This window comes from Ambystoma mexicanum, chromosome 2p (assembly GCF_040938575.1).
Source record: "Ambystoma mexicanum isolate Mex_15411 chromosome 2p, UKY_AmexF1_1, whole genome shotgun sequence".
NCBI lineage: Eukaryota > Metazoa > Chordata > Amphibia > Caudata > Ambystomatidae > Ambystoma > Ambystoma mexicanum.
In genome coordinates, this window is record NC_090923.1 from 126267990 (window position 1) to 126291619 (window position 23630).

The following is a 23630-nucleotide window of genomic DNA, read 5'->3' on the forward strand; positions in this document are numbered from 1 at the left end:
TAATGATACTACTTGAAACAGAAGAGCCACAGCCCCCACCAATCTGATGGCTAAATGCCTACTACCTAGGCTTTCCAGAATTGGTAGAGAAAATCCGAGAAGCAACATCCTCATACTTCGAATTAAATCAGAACTCGATAAATGACAACGGGATAATATGGGAAGCATATAAGGCAGCTTTGAGAGGCGAGATCCTGAGCTGGACAGCAGCACACAAAAAAAAACGCACAGGAAGGACGTGGAGGACACGGAAACAGAGGTGCAAAGAGCTGAGGCACAGTACACAAACACAGGAGCAATCAAAGATTATAGAGCTCGACTCTTAGCACAAAAAAACTGTACAACATAACAATGACCTGTGCAAAACAAGCCCACAGAACAATGTGGGCTAGGCTATATGAGACTGGAGATAAAGCCAGCAAGATGCTGGCATGGTTGGAGAAGAGAGACAAAGGACACTACCAGGTTAGAAACATAAACACTGCAGATGCAAAACAGACCTCAATCGACCCAGACATTGCAGAGTGCTTTGCAACTTATTATGAAGCACTATACGCTGCCCCGATAACCCCGATAGACCCCAACATATCAGACGAAATTACCATTCCATCCCTAGATGACACACAAAGAATGAACCTAGAAACAGAGATTACAGAAGAAGAGCTGGCAGCAGCCCTATCCCAACTCCAGAACGGGAAAACCCCAGGATCCAATGGCTTCACAATAGAAACATGGAAAAAGATTGGTAGTAGTGAAGTGGCACCACACATGCTCAACATGTTTCTGCATGCAAAAGAAAAAGGAATTCTTCCCCCAGACCTGAGAAAGGCTAGTATAGTGGTGATGCACAAGGAAGGTAAACCACCAGATGCATGTAGCTCCTATAGGCCGATTTCGCTTATAAACACAGAGGCCAAAGTCCTGGTGAAGATACTCGCTAATAGATTACAGAAAGTAATAACCTCTCTCATTCACCCAGATCAATGCAGCTTTATGCCGCAGAGATCCACACGATTGAACATTCATAGGCTCCACGTTGCCATTGAAAGGGCACCAGCACTACAGGAAACACTTGCACTCCTCACCATCGACTTTGAGAAAGCATTTGTCTCGGTCCATTGGGAAGCCCTGTGGACATAATGGGTAGAATGGGATTCAGTGACCAATTCATGGGTTGGGTCAAACTCCTCTACAATGCCCCGATGGCCGAGATCAGAGTAAACGGATGGTCTTCACGCAGCATCAATTTAGGCAAGGAAACAAGGCAGGGATGCCGCCTATCTGCAATGTTATTCGCATTGGCTATTGAACCCCTCGCAATAATGCTGAGAGAGACGACATCATGGAGAGGATTCCATTGGGCCCATGACTGGGAGGACAGGGTGTCCATGTACGCCGACAATCTGTTAATTTATTTAATCGACCCGTCAGAATCCTGTCCCATTGTCACGCACATATTAAACAGATATGGGACCTTTAGCGGACTGAGGGTAAACTAGAATAAATCCATACTATTCCCGATTAAAGGATTTAATAACACAACCCTAAATAATTGCCCATATCGAGTAGAAACCGAACAATTTCGATACCTCAGCGTACAGCTCAACGACCAACCTTACAGAATATGTACCCAGAAATCTACACCCTGGGGCCCTACCCACTGGAGATCCTTTATCAAAATATAACACGTCCGACTCCCACTACAATAATAGCCCACAGAACACAGATATGGAGAGATGCACACAGATACCTAGGCTGGGAGGGGAGGGTCACACCGGCGCAGCCCCTGTGGAGGAACAGGCATCTAACAGAGCTCAACAAGCTCCCGAAATGGGCAAGTTGGGAAACAGCTGGGATAACAAGGATCGAGGACATGATAGAAGATGGTAAAATAGTGTCCTTTCAGACCCTAAGGGAAAAATTCAGTCTATCTCCCACAGAACACTTCCAGTACAGACAGATGCTACACGCACTTACAACATGCGCGATAGACTTACCCAATATGCCTGAATGCACACCAATTGAGAGAAACATTGTATTAGAGCGAATAGATAATAAAATAACCTCCATAATGTACAACACAATCTCCTCATTTTCTACGCCTGAACTCTGTGACCTAAAAGCGAAATGGGAAAAAGATGTGGGACCATAACAATCAGAAGACTGGACCACAGCCCTCATGTACCCCAGAGAAATAGCCATATCTGCCAGAATTAGACTGATTCAACTCAAAATACTACATAGGATATATCATCCAAGAGAAGCCCTATACCAGTGGGGAAGAGCAAAAGACCCCAACTGTCTAAGATGTCATCAAGCGAGAGGAACATTCTTCCACATCCTATGGGATTGCCCACAAAATCAAATCTACTGGTAGAAATGCTGCGACAGACTCTCAACGGTCATGGGCCGAGTGATACCAATGGACCCCAAACTGTTATTATTGGGAATAGATAAGAACATTGAGATGTCCTGCTTTGATAAACCTCTATTCTCAATGACCACAGGCCTTGCAAAAAGGAATCTGGCACAGCTGTGGGGCTCAAGCTCCCTCCCACAATACGAGCAATGGATAACAGATGTAGATGCGTGTATAATAATGGAAACGAGGGTATACACCACCAGGAGCTGTGCCAGAAAAGCGCATAAGATCTGGCAAAGATGGGAGGAAAATTAGAAACGCCAATCAGTAGCACATGAGACCCAATGAACAGCTGCAATCTACCCGAACTTTACGTATAACACAAAGCCACAGACTGTACCATACAGAAGTCAGGAGTCAGTGGTCGCTGTATTTCAGCAAGATGTCGGATATCCTCCAGATGTCAAGGTCTGTGGCTAACGACCTGACCTGTTGGAGTGACAGGACGAACATGTTGGCGGCAGAACCTTTCTGGATGCCGTGGCCGGGGGAGCAGGTTGTCACGGACACATCGCTGAAGGGCTGGGGTACTCATTGTGGCTCTCTCCAGATCCGCTGTCATTGGTCTAAGAAGGAAAAAGGTTATCACATGAATCTGCTGGAGCTGCGGGCAGTCAGGCTAGCACTGGCCTTTGCGCCTTCTCTGGAGGGAAAACATGTCTTGGTGTTAACAGATAACAGAGTGATCTCGTACTACCTCTATAAGCAGGGAGGCATGAGATCACTGCCCCGATTCAGGGAGGCCATGCAGCTATGGTTCTGGATGCTAGAGAACATCATCTCATTCTCTGCAGCTAATCTGGCAGGGGTGGAGAATGGGTTGACAGACACTCTGAGCAGGCAGAGCTTGGTCGCCCATGAGTGCGAGCTATGACCGGAGGTCATTACAGAGATCTTCAGCCAGTGTGGCACCCCGATGGTGGACCTGTTTGTGACGACGGGCAACACAAAGTGCAAGGAGTTCTGTTAAAGGGAATTTCCCCCCAATGGGGCATTGGGGGGAACATTGTTGGTGGAGTGGTTCTTTGACCTCCTTTATGTGCTACCAGTCTTCCCTTAGGTTTTCAGGAGGTTGCGCAGATTCAGGGCTCACCTGATCCTGATCACCTGGACTTGGTAAGGACAACGTGGTACTCGGATCTCCTAGAGCTGTCCGCATGCCCACCTCTCTGGTTTCCTTAGAGGCCAGACCTCACAGTCAGGAGGCAATGTGCTTCACCCAAGTCCAGATCCTCTGAACCTGCATGCTTGGCTCTTGAGAGGCTGGGGTACGGGCACTGGGACTTTTAGGAGGAAGTGCTAGTAGTGTTGTTGGCTGCATGTAGTGTAAGGAAGGCATGGTACCAACAGTAAGACAGACACAAGTGACTACAGTTCAAGGGTGTTTATTGAACTTCAAACTTCAAAACGGGTTTTAAAAACGCCTACTAATCCTAAATCTACAGATGGGAGCAAGCTACCACCATCAAATAATAATAACGCAGTCCTAGTGGTGTCTTGTCAAAATAAAAAGGCCTATACTAATAAACCTATTGCCAAACCTTACCTCTAAATACAAATAGTGTGGGAAACAGTGTTATGAAAAAGAAAAGTGTTCACACAATAACATGTCAGGAGATTCAGGCCATTGGCCTCCCTTCCCCACATTTTCAGCCCGGCACAAGGCGGTACACTTGTGCTTAGCACAGTCTCTGGCTTCTCTAGCACGAGGATACAGTTCAATCCTTAGCATCAAGGCCTTCCGTGCCCAAGTCTCTTTGCCTTTCAAAGTCACTTCTTTCAGAGGGCCTGATGTGACAAACAAACAATACGTTATTTTCCTCTCAGGATTTCTCACATACTCAATTTCTTAGGTGATTCACTATTCACCTTGGATCCCCCTCAGCCGGGCTCAGATCCCCTTTAACATAATGCTTGTAGGATTTTCAAGTATCAAATTTCTCGGGTGATTCCCGGTTCACCCCGTATCCTCTTTAACACACTGTTCCATTAGTCTCCATCTGCCGGGCTCAGAACAATTTCAATTAACCTTTTTTAACAAAAAATTGCTTTACCCAAAAGCTCTCAGGTGATCTGCCTCCGCCAGCCTCGAACCAACTTCCTCTAGTTTGTCATCAATTTTCTTTGCGCTATTAACATCAAAGACTTTCGATTGTGCACAGGATTTTGCTTGACCCTTTGCAGGACCACTTTGATTCACAATTCTTTGTTACTCTTTGGCTTTTGCCACTTTTCAGTTGGATACCTTATAGAGATCTTCGAATGAGAACGCACGCAGTGCTGCATCACTCTGAACTTTAAAGCCAAGATAAGATACCTTAGACAATCACTCATCTGTTGTTCAATTTTACTTGCGTTGATTACCACATATGCTGCATACACTGTTTGCTTCAGCGTTCACTTATCAATGTTGCTGCTTGTAATTTTGGCTTTAACACAAACCAGTCTCGTATCTGTCTCCCCAACTCAGTGGATGTGCAGACTTCGCTGGCACTGCTTTGTTGTAGGAGCCAAGGACAGTTACACAGCGGCAAGCTATTCTCCCCACCTGTTATGCTTTTCAGACGCGTGTAATGACCTCAGCATTTACCCTATTACACAAACTAAACATTCTTGGACTTAGGAAGGCAATAATGGAGGTTTAGATAATTAGTTGGAAAGTAATTGGCTCTTTACATGCCCTTTATTCACATGCTATTAGTATACATATTACTATAAAATAAAGGCAACTGATTATAGATGAATACATGGACAAGAATAAACAAAGTAGATATGCATCACTGTTAGTGCATTGTAGGAGAAAGCTTAATCTCGGCCACAACAACACTACCCAGTCCCAAGGCAGGTAGGCAGAGAGATTACACATCAACCAACGGGGCCTGGAGCGGAGCGTCCTCCCTCTCAACGAGACTTCAACACCGAGGGTTCCAATTCTGTCTTCTCTTGGGGTACATCTCTTCTTAAGGGGGACAAATCCCCGCCCCACATGAGTTGCAGACTGTCCCAGCCTGAAGGACAGACAGCAAGCTTGGGAGGCAAAAACAGAAAAATCCAGACAGTAGTGGAAAAACCCAGCTTGTCTCCCGCGCACTCGTTCCCAGCACTCCTTATCAATGCACCTGCACATCTCTGACTCCCCTCTCGGCTCGTCCTTGAGTGAACAATGCTAAAACTGTACTCCATAATAAGCTCATCTGCTTCACACTAAAATATCACAACCGTTGCAGAATTCAAGTCTGCCTTCTAACTGGGCTCACAGAAATGTAGTCTTTCATTGCAGTTTGGAAGTGAATGTCCAAAATGGCCGCGCACCAACGTCATGTTGTTTAGCTCATTCTCGCACATGCACTGCACCGCCTTGACTATCGACGCGGGGGAGCCCCGGGTACCTCCGACACACATTGCATGATTCTTCAGACTTGTTTCCTGGTCTTACGTTTTGTATTCTCAAAATGTTCCTGGTATGGCAGAAAGCCATTGTTGGGAGGAGAGAAGGTGGATGAAGTTGGACGGAGAAGGGTAGGGGAGCAGTAAGGAGATATAGTAAGGTTTCAAGATCAAACAGCATCATCATAACTCACACCTGTAAATTAGTAAGGCCCTGAGGAAATTGTTGTTATTGTGGACTCTGAAGTACACCACTTCAGTAGCCCCCTTCTTTGTGTGTGTCACACCGCACCTTCAGTGCCGTGGCACAGGGTTGTCTTCGAGACTTCCCTCGGCTCCATTTCTGAGGCGACTACTGTCCCCCAAAAAAGGGTAAAGTTACCATTAACTTTACGTAGTCAATCTACCACAGATCCAGTACACCCCATCTTCCATGGAGTACTGGAAAGGGTTAAGTCGTATCCCTTTTTATCTGTACCTCCTAGAGCATTGTTTCGCTCTTTTAACATTTAGACTTGGCTGGTGGCAGTGGTATCTACCCTAACTTTTCTACCGCGATTATATTAGATACACGTGGTACTGTTCTTGGCTATTATATTAGCCTCGACCATAAACCCGCTTGACCAAATCGGCTTTCTTTTGGCTCCGGTTGGGTTTATTCACTATTTCTTTTTGTTAAAGTCCTTCTTGTGTTTTACTTTGCGCGGCAAACTAGGTTCGCCTTCTTTGTTCACTGTCTTTTGGCGGGCTTCTGCCCAGAAGCTCTCCTCAAGGCGCCTGGGTGTCTAGGTGGGCTGAATGTGAGGGAGGGGTTTAGTCACCCCCTGCACAGGGTATCCTAGGAAACCCAAGTCGCACTTTGTCATGATTGGCCAGGGTAGTTGTCCGTGCTGGACAACCCCCCTGCTGGGTGATTGACAGCCAGACTGCGTGAACGGGGGTTTTTCGCATAAAAGGAGGTCTCTTGGGCTAGAAGTCAGAGAGTCGCCACTGGAACTACAAGGAACCGAAGAGAGGCGGAGAGAACGACGGCTGCTGCAACTACCCCATCCCGGTGAAGCCCTGCTGCAGTCCTGAGCTATCTGCCCTTCAACGACTCAAAGAAGATTCAGTCCGGAGTCTTCTTCCCTTGAGCTTGGTGGGGATAACCAGCTCATCTTCTACAGCCAGAGGATCCTCTTCCGTGGTCAAAATCGCTGCACACTGCTGTAGTGGTCCGGATAGCCACCTGAACAGCCTCTCCTGTTTTTAAGGAGCGCACCTTTTATTCTGTGTTGCTGCTGCCGGCCTCATCCCTGTCTGGTGCAGACCCCCTTCAGACCTCCTCCTTCTCGACAAAGCTCCAGGAATCATGGGTATGCGGGAAACCAACAGGAACAACTGCCAGGGCACCAGCTGCACCATTGGAACAAGGTACTGTGTTCTTTTGAGGAAACTGGGTGAATCCCTTTTTCTTCATTTCCAAGGCTTGACCTTGTCTTCCCTCCTCCTTATAACTTTTGCTTCCGAACATTGACAATATCGAAGTACTTTTGGCTCAGTTGAATCGTGAACTGTTAGACCGTGTGATCTTCGGCAACTGGCCCCGGTGTCTTTCGACCCTGGCTCCGGCCCTTTGACTTTTGAACTCCTGTCTCCGAGTGTTTCCTGATTCTGCCTGCCTAACCAAAATATTGCCTGTGATTTTTGCCTCCAACTCCCTCTGATATAAACACAAGGTACTAGTACGTATGTAGGTTGGCCTATAGGAAGGTGTGAATGCATTAAGGTCCTGCCCCTGGTCCAAACCTAAGTACCCCATTTGGGGTAATAGCATCTACATATAATTGGTATCGATCATAATACAACAGCTGGGGGTCGCGTAACTAGTTAGCATGGAGGAGTCTCGTTCGTTATCGGAATTAACCAGACAAATCACCAGACAACCAGGCCATGCACCACCACCCACAGAATCGAGAAAGAGCTATCAATCTGTCAATCCTTTCCAACTCCCTCTGGGTAGCTCAGGTGCTAAGTGTTTTTTTGCCCCGGTAGCATTTCATGTCACGGATACGCGCTTGTTTAGTAGACTGAACTGTCAAAAAGTAATCGCAATCGTATCTGCGGTAACGTGTTTTTGTGCCTAACACCGGTTCATTCCACCACAGGGTATTTACCTTGAGACTTACTGTACAAAGCGTATTGGTTAGTTGTAGTATATTTAACGTGTGATTTTTATTGAAGTTCAATAAAGTGTTGTGTTTATAACGAATGGTTTAAAAATAAATGTACTTATATTTTTCTACCTGAAACCTTGAGTCAGTGTTTGCTTGAGTCACAGTAATTGTGGTCCCTTTGTGTATTCTCTGCTACTGCTCATATACTCTTGAGATGAGCCTGGCTGCTCCGCCACTGCTACCACTATGACATAGTAGTACAGGCTTGTACCAAAGGTAAAACTTGTATCACCCCCTGTAGTCTTAATTGTGTGTAGTGGTCCCTAAGGGCACTGCACAGGATTCTTCCTAACAGAGACCGCTGCAGAATCACAAAGCGAACTGCCTGGACATTGAAGTCCATCACAGTCGACGACCGCTGTCGCCGACCGGAGTCACAGTGCTCCTTTGCCTAAGACATTTAATCCAAGGAGACTCTTGCTCATCACGTCGACTGCTTTTATCCTGCCCGAGAAAGTCAAGGCTGCCGACGACCCAACACCCTTACTGGGCCAAAGTTCTTTATCAACCCTTTGCAGCAACAAACACTCGTCGTTGAGGTGCTCCGCACGCCTCAGCGTGCAGGACATTTTTGGACCGATCACCAACGAGAACCGCAAGAACCTAAGCTGCTGCCGCCACGACAGTGTTCACCCTTTTCTTCACCGACTCTCGACGACGTGTGGCTCCTGCCTTAAAGGGACTGCACTCAAGATGGGGCCTGTCAATGACTCTCCGAAGAACTCTACGGAAACAGGTACTTAGGGGTTGTAAACCTTTAGAAGGAATTGAGACTATTTTGAGCATAATTGGACTGGGCTTGTCAATACGCTTTATTTAGAGGTTGCCTAGGTGGGGGGGAATCCTAGCACAGAACTGTCTCATGGTAGTGGGATAGATGGTTCTGCCATTGCTTGATTTAACTTGCTTTCTTTCCGTGGTCTATCGTTGAATCATCTTATAATATGATTCATATGCTATTTTGGGGCCGTTAGCCGTGGACGCATTTTAAAGGAATCGATAGAAAGAGTGGTACCACATAGACCTGTATATATTTGCCATTATAGTATTTCCAAAGTACACACACCCAAACAGCAGAACACGCTTTGAGTTATTCTACACTCCTGCAGCGTAACGCTCACATTGTCCAGATCCTGCTCATCTTCTTCTCCGGAGGCCCGATCCTGAAGCCCTAGATCAGGATTCCATTAATAACCTGGAAGAACAAGAACAGCATTAGCAAGTAAGAACCCTTACGTGTGAAGTAACCGGCCTTGAATCCATCCTGTGCTTCGCTTACCTCGCCCATCTCCAGAGTTCGCCCCAACCTGCAAAGGGAAAGAAACACGGACAGCATTAATAACAATTATTACCTGGGCAAGCAGCAAGTCCTGGCAGCACCCTGCGCTTCTCTTACCTCGCCCATCCCCGGGTTTCACCACAATCTGCAAGGGAGAAGGAACAAGGTCAGCATTAACAAAGCACTTACCTGGGCAAGCAGCGCTTCGATCGCTCATCACTCCGGAACATCACCGCAACCTATACAAAGAAGAGAAGAGAACACAGGTTAGCAATTAACACCAATAAACAGTGCAGCACTTCGCGCATCAATAACTCACCGTGGTCTTCGCCATCGGCGCAGCAACTCCGAGATCGCAACCATCCCTGTGAAAACAAAGAGACATTGTTAGGGAACAGCATAGTGGAGCAAGACGCAGAGAAGACAGAGAAAACGGAGAGAAAGAAAGAGACAGAATAAAGACGGAAAAGACATTATAACTCACCTGGAAGACAGCAAGCAGAGTCGGGGTCACAGCCGGTCTGGACCCGACATAAGGGCACATGGACCAGTGAAGCAACTAGGTCCATGGAACGCCCGCACCGCCCACGCGCCCCTGCACAGAGACGCAGGACGGAGAGGTCAACGCACAAAAACCTAAGGCGCTTCCCAATTTCTGGCACATAACCAAGCAGAGATAGCGCTTAGACCTCCATCCAGTATCGTGTGGCGCCCCCATGGATTCCGGGTGAGCGTAACACATACCTCCTTTGGGGGTCTATGAAGCGTTTGTTTTCTTGGAAGGGAAGTGAGCGGTGAATAAGAGTCATCACACCCCTGGATTGGGATGAATAATAGGTGTAGCCTCACTGGTTTCTCCAATTTAACACACATTTCTTGTTAAGTGACCCTTGGGAGTGAGTTTCCTGCAGCATAACAACGTTTGAGCCATGATTATTAATGTATGCTAATATCTTCCTTGCTTTAATAGGGTTATTTAGGCTTTGGACATTCCATGTCAAGAAGGAGATCTTATCACCTGTGATGTCTTGTACCATTGCTTATATTTATTTATTTATTTATTTTTATAAAGCGCAGAACGCATTGTGGCGCTGTTGCAGTATATTCACTTTGATGCAGTTTAAGCACAGTTCTTATGATTCATATTTGCGCAGTATTCAGCAACAATCAGTGGGCATGTTCTAAGATTACAGGGGAACATTTGGTACAGTCTAGTTGAATAGGTTGGTTTTTAGTGCCTTTCTGAACTCCATAAGAGAGTTTTGGGGCTAACACTGGTGCCACCAGCTTTAGCCCTGTTGAATGCCGGGACTGAGAGTAGGTGAGAGTATTGGTCTCGTCTTGGTCTGTGGGGAGGCAGTAGGTGTATTTGTTCCACTAGGTAGGATGGGGCGGACTGCGAGAGGCATCTGTGAGTTATGGTGAGGGCCTTGAACAGTATGCGCTCTTTGATTGGGTGCCAGTGGGCATCATTCCTAGCCTGGGAAATGTGCTCTCTCTTGGGGATACTTAATGCTGCTCTAAGGGCATTATTTTGTGTGATTTGCCGTTTGTTGATGTTGTTGCTGGAAGTGCCCAGGAGTAAGATGTTGCAATAATCCAACTTCACGCCAATGGTGGCTCTCGCTATGTTAAGACAGTTTTTTGGCCATAGATGGGGTTTCACTGCATTGATTATTTTTGTCGTGAGGGCAGCAGGTGATGAGATGATACTAACCTGTCTGTCCATTGATAAGGTTGAATCCAGGTATAGACCTAGGGTTTTTACTACGGTAAAAACTCTGATTACAGTGTTCTCTATACTGAAAGAGGTATATTTGTTGTCTAGTTTGTTCAGTGACTCTTTAGGGCCTACCAATAGAATTTCCGTTTTTTCCCCGTTAAGACGTAGGCCGTTGGCTGCCATCCAAGCCTCGATGATGGCGTATGCCTTCTGGAGATTGTTGAGGTCTTGCTCATAATCGCCTGATAGCGGGAGGAGAATTTGTGTCTCGTCGGCATAGTTGGTAAAGGTTATGCCAAACTCTTCTAGGTCGTTGAATAGGGGTAGAGTGAAGAGATTGGAGAGAATAGGGGATGTGCAAGACCCTTGTGGGACTCTACATCCAATGGGGGGATGGAGTGGCTGATGCCTGGTCAGAGAAGACCCTCATGGCCCGGCCCTCCAGGACTGATGTGACCCAGCTAGTGGCTTCTTGGGAGAAGTGTGCATTGTCAGAGAGGTGTTTGCACAGAATCTTGTGGTCTACCAAGTCGAAGGCAACCAATAGGTCGAGGAGTAGGAGGAAAGAGGACTTGCCCTTGTCCATGGATTCAAGAACCTGATTCTTAACATCAAGTAGAGCTGACTCTTTGCCATGACGAGGACGAAAGCCAGATTGTCTTTTACCGAGAATATCGTGAACTTCCAGATAAGACTGGATCTAAAGATATGCCGTCTTGTCCATAATTTTCAACAGGAACGAAACCGTGGTGATTGGTCGTTAGATGTTGGGGGAGTCTGGGTCAAGGGTAGATTTGTTTTTAGTAACGGTCGAATCCAAGATTCCTTGAGGGAGGGTGGGACTATACCAGAAGCAAAGGAAGCATTAATAAAAGCATTGATGAAGGGGGCCAGTGCTGCCGCACAATCTTTTACTAGGCTGGCAGGGCAGACGTCACCTTTATAAAGCGATGGTTTAATGTGTTTCATGATCAGTAGGACTTCAGGTATGGTTACTGGTGTTTAGGTTTGTTTGTGTCATGTGGGCAAACTCAAGGTGGCATTCGTAGTAGAGTGATTTAGTTTAGGTGTCACAACCTTTGGCAGGTTGTTGAATTGTGTCTTGATTTTACTCGGGCGTGTTTTGATTTTATCTAGCATGGCCTGTTGGATGTTATTAAAACATGATTCATCTTTCTCTGTAGGTTGTGTAGAGGTAGGGGGGATGACTAGTTCATTAAAGATAGCAAACAGCTCTTTGGACTGGGAGAATTCTGGTGTTGTAGGCAGATGCTTTGGCTGTGGCGATAGCATTTTTGTATTGTTTTGCCGTTGCCAGATAGGTGTCTCTAGTGGACACGGAGGGATTTGATTGCCATGCAGTCAGTGCTCTCCGTTTGGCGGCTCGTATCTCTAAATTCTTGTGTGAACCAATAATTAGCATGTAGGACATGCTTCATTCTTTTTTTTTCAAGTGGGGCCGCGGCATGTACTGCCTCTGTGAGAGTGGCCTTGTAGAGCTCTACAGGTTCTGCAGGGTCTTTTGAAGTTGGATGTGCTAGAGCTGAGGCTTCAATGAAGGGCAGAATTCTGTCTTTGGAGAGTCGTTTTTTTTATCTAGCCATTGCGGCGGGAGCAGAAGAGCTCAATATACCTCTAATTTCGGTTGGTGTAAAGCAGTGTAATAGATGGTGGTCGGTCCAAGGAAGTGGCGTGTTTGAACTGATGGCAGCAGCACAATTGTGGTTGGCTAGCCAATCTAAGATGCTGCCTTTGGAGTGGGTTGGATTGTTGACTAGTTGGATAAAGCCTAGTTCATGGAAGGCTTTTGCGAGGGCTTTACATTTCCTGTCTTTTGGGTCTTCAAAGCTGAGATTGAGGTCCCCTAGGAGGATGGCTCTTGTATTGGTTTTTAGGTTGTCTCCCAGGAGGTGTGTGATGTTGGCTTGAAAATTGAGTGGGGGGCCTGGAGGGTGGTAGACTAGATGTAGTTTTATAGTGTCATTTGGTGAGAAGGATATTTTCACTGAAAGAACATTAAAATTGTCTGTATTGGCAGGTTTTATTTGTCTAGAGTTGAGGGTTTCCTTGAGGATAAGGGTGACACCTCCTCCTTTGTTGGAAATTCTGTCTTGGCGGAAAATAGTGTAACCTGCTGGTAGGGTTTGGCAGATGGCTGGCCCGGAGGCTTCGTGTAACCAGGTCTCTGTGATGGCTAAGATGTCTAGATCTAGGTCCGTGATAAGGTCGTGAATCTCGGTGTCGTGGGCAGAGATGGAACATGCATTGATGAGTGCACATTGGATTTGGGTGCAGAAGTTGTTATCTATGTTTGTTTTGGTGGGGACATTGTTTTTGTTGACGGTGGTGCCTCAGGTTTTAGGTATGGGAGTAGTGGCAGTTGAGGGTGGGAAATGTGGTAGCTTCGCTGGGTGCTTTTTTTTGAGTAAATGGGATGTGGGCAGAATGGATACCTAGCCTCTGGTTTCTCAGGTGGAGAGGTATGGGGTATGTTGAGGCCTGTGCTACCAGTGATGGCTTGGGAATTGTGGTGGAGCAGCTGGGTGTGCAAATGGGGGCAGATGTGGCAGACATAATGTGTGGGTTAGGTATGACTTTATGAAGTACAGGGAGGAAGGGTGTAGATGGTATGGCGTGAGAGCAGGGAAGTTTAAGCGACATGTCGTATCGTCCGTGTCACTAGGAAAGGGCTGGAATAGTGCTAGGCAGTTATAATAGGCCTCTGCTAGAGAAGGCTGCCGCAGTGCTCAGCATTCAGTGGCACAGTGTTGACAAAGGACTGGGATAGTCCATTTATTTTATTTTTAAATTTATTTATTGGCATTTATCATTTTTACATTTGCATGACATAAAATATGTCCATAGTTAGAGGATAATAAGCGTTTCGTAATAAGGCATTAACATTTAATGATTCAACTTTAACTGTCTCCAAGTGCTCCTTCCATCATGACGGGGCAGTCTGTTGGTTCAGAGGGGGTCAGGCAAGCCGGTTGGAGGGGGGAGAGGGGACTTGAGCTTGTAAGGACCCAGTGAAGTTGTGGCTGGTTGCTCTCGGGGTCTGTGATATTGGTTGTGAATCCGTGTTCCATAGGTTTGTTCTTGTTCATGGGGGCTTGTCATCCGAGGGGTGAAACAGGGATCCTGTGAGTTCTTTCCAGGCTGCTAGGGTCATGCTCGAGGCGTCCGTGGATCGGATCTGGCAACACTGTCTTCCCATGCCTTTGTTTCAGCTTGTACCCAACGTTCAAATTCTCTGTACCATACCTTTTGTTGGGGTCCTGCGGGTTTTTTCCAGGACATTACAATTGTCCTTTTTGCCAGTATGCACATAATGTCCATTAGTTTGGCCAGGTGTTTAAGCTTGGCCGGCCTGGGGTACATTCCCACTTGTACCTAGTCGACCCTGCTTTTTCGCTTGTCAGCTGTACGGTGGTCCACAGGGACTGTGTTTTGGTGCACGACCAGAACATGTGAATGAGGTCCGCATTATTCTCTCCGCACCAGGTGCAGTCAGAGTGTGGTGATTTATTGAATTTCGCCAGCCTGGATGGGGTTAAGTATGTTCGGTATTACAGGTTCAGTTGTATTTGTCTAAATCTATGGTTTCTGGAGACTGTTTTAGGGTACGCTAGAGCCCTCTCCCATTCTCCATCAGCTATTTCCCGGCCCATGTCCGTTTCCCATCTTCTTTTCAAATCGGCACTTCGTGGGTTAGGGGTGTCACTCAAGTGGCTGTAGATCTGGGACACTGGTCTCCATCCCTCTCCCAGGCTGTACAATAGTGTGATCAGAGGGTTTGATTTCGGTTCCTCCGGCCATGTTGTCCACTTGTTTCGTGCTGTAGTCCGTATCCTTTGATACCACAGAAACTGGCCCGTGTGGATTCCAGCCTCCTCCTGTAGTGTTCCAAATACCTTAAAGGTGCCATTGTCATACAGGTCTCCCCACGTATATATCCCTTTTTCTTCCCAGTGTCTGAGGTGTTGCAGGTCCATGTCGGATCTGCATAGGTCCGAGAACATTGGTATGTCTGGGGAGTACTGATGCTTTGTGTGGGCAAGTGCCTCTGCTCCGTGCCATACTTTTCGCCCAACTGTGATGATCACACACTTGTTAATATTCTCCAGTTAATTGTTGCACGGGAGCGGGCTGCAGCAGCGGTCGGGGGCCTGCCGCGGGAGGTGTATGGAGATTGACGCCCAATGTATGCCCAATGTATGCCGTAGCCTCAGCTGGTGTCTCACATAAATGTGCACGGCCCCCATGCTGAATCTGCAGGTTGGCTGGGAACATCAATTCATACGGTACCTGTCTAATGCACAACATTTTCTTCACAAGGTCGTGTGATTTCCTTGCTCACCAACTAAGAAGCCTGGGTAAATATGGATTTCTGAAGCCTTATATCGAAACCCTTGGCCCTGGCCATCCGCAGAATTAGGTCTCTGTCACGATAATAGAGCAATCTTGCCACCGTGGTGCACAGGGGGCCCCGGCTTAGGGACAGGAGCAAGTGCACGGTTTGCGCGCTCAATCAGCAATTGCGGGGAAACCTTGCAGTGGTAGAACAGATTTTCCACAAATGTTTCCATGAGGCCCTCGCGGACCGATTCGGGTATCCCAATTATGCGGATATTGTTACACCACGACCGCGACTCCAAATGCTCACATTTCTTACAGATCTTGCGGACCTCCAGTTTCAGTTGCGAAATGGCTCGGTCCTGCTTGTCGTTCCTGTCCACCTTTGCGCCAATCCTTGTTTTACGCCTCTTTTATATGAGTGCTTTCCTTCTCTAATTTAGATTTGAGAGAGCCCATCGTAGACACAATATCATCAAGCTTCATGTTAACAGCCAGAAAACTGCTTTGCATAGCCGCCAACAACTGGTCCTCACGAGCGTCAACAGAAGTCGAAGGAGGTTTGTTGAATATTGCAGGATCCGTAGTGCCTGTGGCCTTGGCGGGCGTGTTGGTGAACAAATCCATCAGCCCTCTTTTCTTCACTGGACCCTTTCATCATGATAACCTCTGGCGGCACTGAGGTCCGCGCCGTTCTGCAGATTTGCCGACTTGAGAGTGTCAATGGATGGGTAAGGGGAGAGGCAACCCAAGAGGGGAGTGATTGCGGAGAGATCGAGGTCCAGGCTCGCTAATGATGACCCCTCATGATGCCGACCCCGGGGATGATACTGTGAGGCAGGGGAGGCCGGTGCCGAGCTGTGGTTGACCACAATGAAAGGAGATTAGATGTAGGGTGCTAATCCTTGTACGTTGCAGCTCGGACCCTGCGACAACACCCGCCCGGTGCCATTAGTCTACAGGAGATCAGAGGGGCGCTGGATCATCCACCCTGGCAGTAGAGGCAGAATATGGTGGGCAGCTAGAGGTGACATAGCGAAATGCAGCTGCCTGAGCCCCGTCTCCCCTGACCACAGTGGATCGTGGGCAACGGAGCAAATCCGGCAGACCGACGGCCCGATTGGTCCCCCACTCAGAGAGTCTTAAGAGAGAGTCATTGTGTAACCCCTGGTTTGAGTTGGCAAGAGCTAGTCTGCTTGAATGGTCCAATCCCTGTTCTTGAAATAAATGGACTTTGCCCTTCTGACCTCACACCCAAAGTGCCTTGCTGTAGAGGAAGAGAGAGAGAGAGAGAGAGAGAGAGAGAGAGAGAGAGAGAGAGAGAGAGAGAGAGAGAGAGAGAGAGAGAGAGAGAGAGAGAAGAAAAAAAAGATGCTAGAATCCTTCCCCATCTGTACAGCTCTCTCGCTGTCTACACTAACCCACACTTGCTTCACTCAAACCCACCACTTACACAGACAACGTCATACCAGCCTCTCTCATTATACAACTTACAGGCCCAGCACTTAATGCAGGTCTCATACAACCCCTTTTCAAAAAGTCTTTGCTTGACCCAGAGGACCTTGCCAACAACAGACCCATTACAAACCTCCCATACATCGGGAAGCATTTGAGAAAGTCATTGCGACCCAAATACTTGCCAAAATCAACCAGCTTGACATCCTCTGCGATTACCAGTCTGGCTTCCGCCCCAAATACAGCACTGCGACTGCAACCATCCAAGTGGTGGATGATGCGCTCAGACTGGGGACTTGTTTCCCCTAGTCCTCTTAGACCTCTCAGCTGCCTTCAACATAGTTGATCACAAAATACTCCTCTTGCTGACAAAATGGGCTTCTCTGGAACTGTACTAAATGTTTTGCAACCTACTTATATGGTAGGCACCAGTTTGTACAGATGGGCTCAATCAGATCGAACCGACTGCCATTCATGTGTGGAGTCCCGCAAGGTTCCACTCTCTCCCCTATGTGAGGGGTCAGATATGAGAGGCGGGCACAAAGTTGCAATGTTTTCAACATTAGACATCCTTATTAACTTAAAGGGGTTGGATAAAGGCTTTTTTTCTCCTTATCCTAAAGAGAATGTCCCTACCTAGCAAACTAAAACGAAGGACCAGTCTCGGTCTTGTCGTCAAAATTATGCAAACAGTCTGTGTCCAAAACGTATCTGTCCCTCACACTTAAACATTTAAAGGTGCAAGGTAAATGTTTATGATTCGGGCTTAGGAAAAAGTGTATAGAAAACCAAATATGAAAGTTCAACAAATAATCCTTGAATCCAGGAGGAGGTTTCCTTCCCCTGGATTAGTTCAGGTAGGATACTGAAAGCATTCCTTTCAAAGCCGGAATCTTTAAGAGTAATTGAAATGTCACTTTTCATAGAACACTTTCTTCAGGATGGCAAAGTGTATTTTTCAAACGACGGTTCTTCAGAAGTAGTATAAATGTCTTTTCACACAACCCTATTTGGAGGATAGCAAAATAAGTCTCTTTTACTTGAAAGGGTGGCTAAATGAATTTTTTTACAAAACTGCTTTCCAAGTAACAAAGTGTCTCTTTTGCCCAACTGTTCCAAAGGCTGTTTCCTGGTATACTCCCTTGCCAGGAATTCTTCACTATTTTCGTTAGATCCCCTGGTGTACTCTCCTGCGATGTATCTTTTACTATGTCTCTTCCTTTCATATGTTTTATGGATTAACTGGCATACTCCCATGCTAGGAATATCCCCCTTCTGGATATTGCAGATTTTCTGATAAACTCTCCTGTCAGGTATCTTTCTCCAAAAGGTCTCACTGCCTGATGTGCTTCTTTCACCAGGGCTTCTTACAATGTCCTCTTTCTTTCCAAATATAACACAGTTGTACTCTTGCATGTATAACACAGTTGCACTCTTTCCCTGTTTATACCTCATAGACGTCAGATACTATTTGTTCTAACTTCCCTCATATCGACATTTCTTATATATGGAGACTTGTTCAAGCTCTGTCTGTCAATATTTTCACTTGTATTTCTTTGCTGGTGGCAAAGCTTGTTCTACTTTTCCCCAAATTGACATTTCATATAAGGAGACTTGCACAATTTCTTCCCTTCAACTTCTTCATTAATATGTCTTTGCTTGTGGCAATGCTTGATCCAATTTTTCCCAAATTGACATTTCATATACGAGACTTGTACACGTTTTGCCCTGCAACTACACTTGATCGGTATCCAAAAGAATTATTCAATTGCTCGTATCTCTGCCAGCAGGTCCTGGGGCTCCCAACTCCTTTGGACTGACTTATTGGTGTCTGTCAACATTTCCAGATCGTGACATGTGGCTGCCGCGAAGTTCTATTCTTGGGAAGACTTCCCCTGCTTCTCAGACCCTCATCGAGTTCCAACATCGGCTTTGCAGTCCCCTGCTGACAGAACCGATGCAGTGCCACAGGACCGCGTCTCAAACCGCCTTGCAACTGCTGTCTGTCTTCCAGTGATCCCTGCGAGGCATCCGCCAAACTCTCACCTGTTTCCGGTCTCTCCGGCAACGTGTACTCACAGGCGGCTCCCCGTGACCATCTGGCTCTCCCAGCATGCCTTGTCTCTGTGAGTCTGCTTCTGCAGTTGATCCCTCAGCTGGTCATCGGAGCGCAAGGTCTTGAATCCCTCCCTCTCTACTTCTATTGGGATCGCTCAAATTGAGGTCGTGCAGGGCAGCTAGGAACCCTTCCACGAGGTAGGTGCATGTGTATCTGCAGTTAGTGCACCTCCTGGGGATAACGGATTAGAGTCAAGTAAAAGAAAATTCATTCGAAAAAGTTTTATTTGGAGCCGGAATTTATCCGACTTTAGTGCATCACCAACGCGCTGGCTAGCATTCTTTGTCGTGCCCTGAAGCTGGCTTGTTGCAGACAACACACATTTCTAACTTTCTGCTCTCTGCGATGTTGAGATCCCTGCAGCACTTCTAAGATGGCCGCAGCCATTTCTATCTGTTAAAGTTAGTGTGATTTGTGTCTTGCTGTGGCCTGCACTCTCATTGCTACCTGAGTGTCTTTTGCTACCAACTGGGACCTGGCACGCTTTAGCCGGCTCCCTCACCCAAGGGCCCACTCCTAAGGCCCCTGCCTGCTCCCTGTCCATGACCAGAACGCTACTCTGGGTCATTGTGATGCTACCACCTCACTCTTCAATGGAATCCGGACTGCCTTGACATTCATACCTCCTGTACTATGGGTTAGTTCCCTTCCTTCTGACTATCCCTACTCTCTTTTGGCTTCACTTTTCCTTCTCTGCTTGTTCTCCCAATTTAACGCTCTCAAATCCATTCTGCACCCACCACTATCATCTGATTCTAACTGCAATTTACAACCATGCTGTGCTTTTCGCATTCTATTTGAAAGTCAAACTTAGCTGTGCCTTTGCATTCTTTTTGAAAGTCAAACTTAGCTGTGCTTTTGTATTTTGCTTTAGGTTTAAACTATCTGTGTTTTTGTGTGACTTGCTGCTGTGCCTTTTGCTTGAATGTAATGCTTCTCTGTAACCTGCTGGCCCAGTGACTGTTGCATACTGCTGTACTTGTTCTACTCTCCCTGCTGCCCCTCTCTCTACACACCCATGGCGCTTTCTGTTTCCCCCATCTTCTCCAACTACTTCTCCATGAACTATCCTTCCCTTCTCACTAAGTCCGGTGGGAAGAAGTTTAAAAAGGATATCTTGGCTGCCAACCCTGGTATCCCCATCGCTGATACCTATTCCAGTGCTTCCTCCAGAGAGACCCTCACCGACATGTCGTACCTTTGCCAGATCTATGGACTCTTCATATGATCTCTGAGCTCTGTCCTCTCTCCTCCTCTCCCATTAATGGGGGCACCCGCTTGGAAGCCCTTGTCTACCTAAATGGCACCGTCATGGGCAAAAGCCCTCAGGCCAATCTCCTCCTCTTTGATAGGCGCTTCTTTCACCTTATCATTTTCCTTTCATCTCCTGCTGTCCCCACCTCACCCCCCTTTGGCACCTTGCCCTCTCTTCCCTCCTATCCTGCCCACCTTGGGCTCCTTCCTCACCTCTGCAGGGCACACCTCTGATTTGTATCCGTCCCCAGAAGGACTTTAATGCTGGCATCCTTCATCATCTTGCCACTCTCAAATCTCGCTCTGCTGTCAAACTCTCCTCTGACATCTGCCACCTCCTGGAAGAACTTGACCTCGATGTCCTTCGTCTCACCGAGACATGGTTCACAGCCAGCTCTGTCACAAGCTTTGACACTCTGCTCCCTGATGGCTACAAGATCCTCTCCACACCCATATCCACCCAGTCCGGAGGGGGTGTAGCCCTGATCTTTCCTGAGTGGATTCCTGACTCTATCATTCTCATGCAGGCATACTCCTCTTTCGAATGCCTTGTCTGCAGGCTTTCTCTCTCTCCTAGCCACTCTCTTACCGTGGCTACTATCTACCGGCTCCCTGATCAGATCACCTAATTTCTCTCTGAGTTGATGTACCTCTCCTCCTCTTTCCTGGCCTCAACCACTCAACTCCTCCTCCGTGGTGACCTCAATATCCATCTAGACTCTCCTTGTTCCTCCTCTGTACTTTTCTATGACACCTGTGACTCCCTCTCCCTTTCTATCCTCCCCTCTGTCCCGACTCACTCTGCAGGGCACACACTTGATGCGTTGATCTCCTCTGATGACCTCCTCTCCTGCCCTCTGGCCACTCCTCTCTCCTGGAGCGATCACTCCCCCTTCTCCTCTCATCTCTCCCTCTCTACCCCTCGGGCCAAGCCAGCCCCAACACTGCCACCTACCTTCTTGGACATCCTGCCCATGAAGTGTGTGTAAGTTGAGGCTTTCGCCGCCACCTTCTCCCCTCCTACATCTCTGACTGACTCACATCCAGACACAGCCCTGTCTATGCTCTACACTTCCATTTCTGATACTCTTGATGCTCTTGCCCCTGTCATGAGGATACGTTTGAAGCCCAAAGCCAAATGCAATTCTTGGTATGACTCTGACCTAGCTAGACTTAAACGTAAGTGTAGGGTGGCTCAGAGGAAATGGAGGGCATCCTGTTCATCCTCTGACAAACTGGCATGTCGCCTGCTCCAATGGCAATACGTCTCTCTTTCCACACTAAGAAGAGAGCCCAATCCAAGCCCATGTCTCTGCTGCATCTAACAACTTGGCCAAACTCTTCAAAATCTGCAAGGAGCTGGCAAACCCCCCTGCAGTCTCCACCTCTCCTGTCGCCTCCTAGGCCCTTTGCACGGCCCTTGCCTCTCACTTCATCCCTAAAAGTCAGGACATCCTGTCCACCCTCTCGTCCCCTCCCCCTCTTCTCCCCTCTTCTTCTGTGAGCTCTGGCCCTTCTTCAGCCACCCCACCACCCTCATTCTCGTCCTTTCTTCTTTTCTCCCCAGACGAGGTCTCTAGACAAGTCCGATCTATGAAAGTCTCGTCAAAACAGGTTCCTCCCTGTTCTTCCAAAACCATCAAGGACCACATTGCCACCTTCGCTCCTGCCTGGCTGATTTCTGCAAACCACTCTTTCGACTCAGGAGCCTTCCCCTCCCCTCTCAAGCACTCTCTTGTGCACCCTCTTCTCAAAGCTGACCCTTCTTGCCCTGCTATCACCCAATCTCCATCACTCCTTTTCTGGGCAAACTCCTGGAAAAGCTGGCCATCTCACAGCTTAACCTTCAGTCCAATTCTGATGGTTGTCTCCAAGACCATCAGTCTGGCTTCAGATTGGCCAGAAGCATGGAAACTGCTCTGCTGAACATCTGTGAAGATCTGCTCTCCAACCTTGACTCTAACATCCCCTCTGTCCTCATCCTACTCGATCTCTCTTCTGCCTTTGACACGGTCAACTGTACCATCCTGCTGAACCGTCTCTGTGACAACCTGGGTATCACCGATCAGGCTGTGGCCTGGCCGACCTCTTTCCTCTCTGATCGACCCTCCCAGGTCCAACTTGGGTTTTTCCTTTCTTCTATCTCCCTTTCTACTTGCGGTGTTCCCCAGGGGTCTAACCGCTCACCCTGGCTTTTCAACCAAAACTCTCGCAAACCGCATTGCCATTTTCTTCTCCAATTTTCAGTGCTATTCACTCAACTCATTTTCGGGCTTCCCTCGGCCACCTCTCCTCTCTCATCTCTGATTGTCTGTCTGCCATTCAGGTTTGGTGTGCCGCCAATGATCTCTGCCTGAATGGCAGCAAAACGGAGATCCTCCTCATCAGCACACCTTCACCCTCCTTTCCTGTCACTCTTTGGCTGGCCTCCCTTGGCCCTCCTCCTACCCCCACCTGCGAGGCTAAGAACCTCAGGGTCATCTTTGACTCCACACTTTCCTTCTCTGCCCACATCTCTGATGTCTCTAAAAAGTCAAACTTCCTACTGCACCTCTTCAGAGGTATTCTGCCCTACTCTTATGTCCCGTCCCCTTTCCTCCATACTGTATGGGCATCCCTTGCAAGGGACGGGAGACGGACCCTTTTTCACCAGAAACAATCTTCCTTCCCTTTAAATTTAAAGGAGCGCAGGGGCATGGCCCTGGGAGCATGTGCTCGCCTGACTCTGCCCCCCCCCCGGTGCCACTCCTTAGTCCCCTTTTCCGTGTCGATGGGAATGGGCCGAATTCACCAGCGCTCCTGGGTTTGGCTTCGGCCATGTAATTCCACGTGCCGATACTACTTCTCTTCTGTCTTTTTGTTTTTTTATCATTCAGGTACTCGGTCCTCAGACATCACACTCCTCCCCGGCGCATGTTGACTTCTACAGGGTTCAGCAGGTGACCATCCTGCGACGGGCTCTTTCCAACTTCAGACCTCCACGCCCTCGGCCTACGTTGCCTTGGCACTGACCACGGCTGGCGAACTCGTACCCGATGCTTTCCTCGAGGTCTCTGACGACAGACTCACCAGGTGTAGAGGGAGCTTTTCCATCACCTCGAGAGGACCGGAAGGACTTTGTCGATCATCGATCCAGGCCCATGGTAGGGCCACTCTTTTCCAGTGCACCCCGCAACGGAGACTCCTTCCAAGGACTCGCCAGCGGGGGAGGAACCGCTCAGGTTCTCATACCAGCACAAGAACCGAGGCTAAGTCAGCTACCGGCCAGTAGGGCGAGGGGTCAGTGGATCCTCTCGGTTGACAGTGCTGAAAGACCGGAAGGTTCTTTTACTGAGTCTTCACCCAAGGGGCCACGCCCTAGTACCGGCAACATGTCCGAGGGGGTGCCTATACGCAGTACTACCGGCAGATCTGCCGAG

The 23630-nt window shown here is 47.8% G+C and overlaps 1 protein-coding gene and 1 long non-coding RNA gene across 4 annotated transcripts in view; one reads left to right on the plus strand and one right to left on the minus strand.

Moving 5' to 3' along the window:
• The window catches only part of CHCHD6 (coiled-coil-helix-coiled-coil-helix domain containing 6), a 3402742-nt gene that overhangs the window by 3153652 nt on the left and 225460 nt on the right, over positions 1-23630 (plus strand). The window lies entirely within an intron of this gene.
• Positions 1-23630, minus strand: part of LOC138566286 (uncharacterized) — a 428118-nt gene that overhangs the window by 228640 nt on the left and 175848 nt on the right. The gene's annotated exons all lie outside the window — the stretch shown is intronic.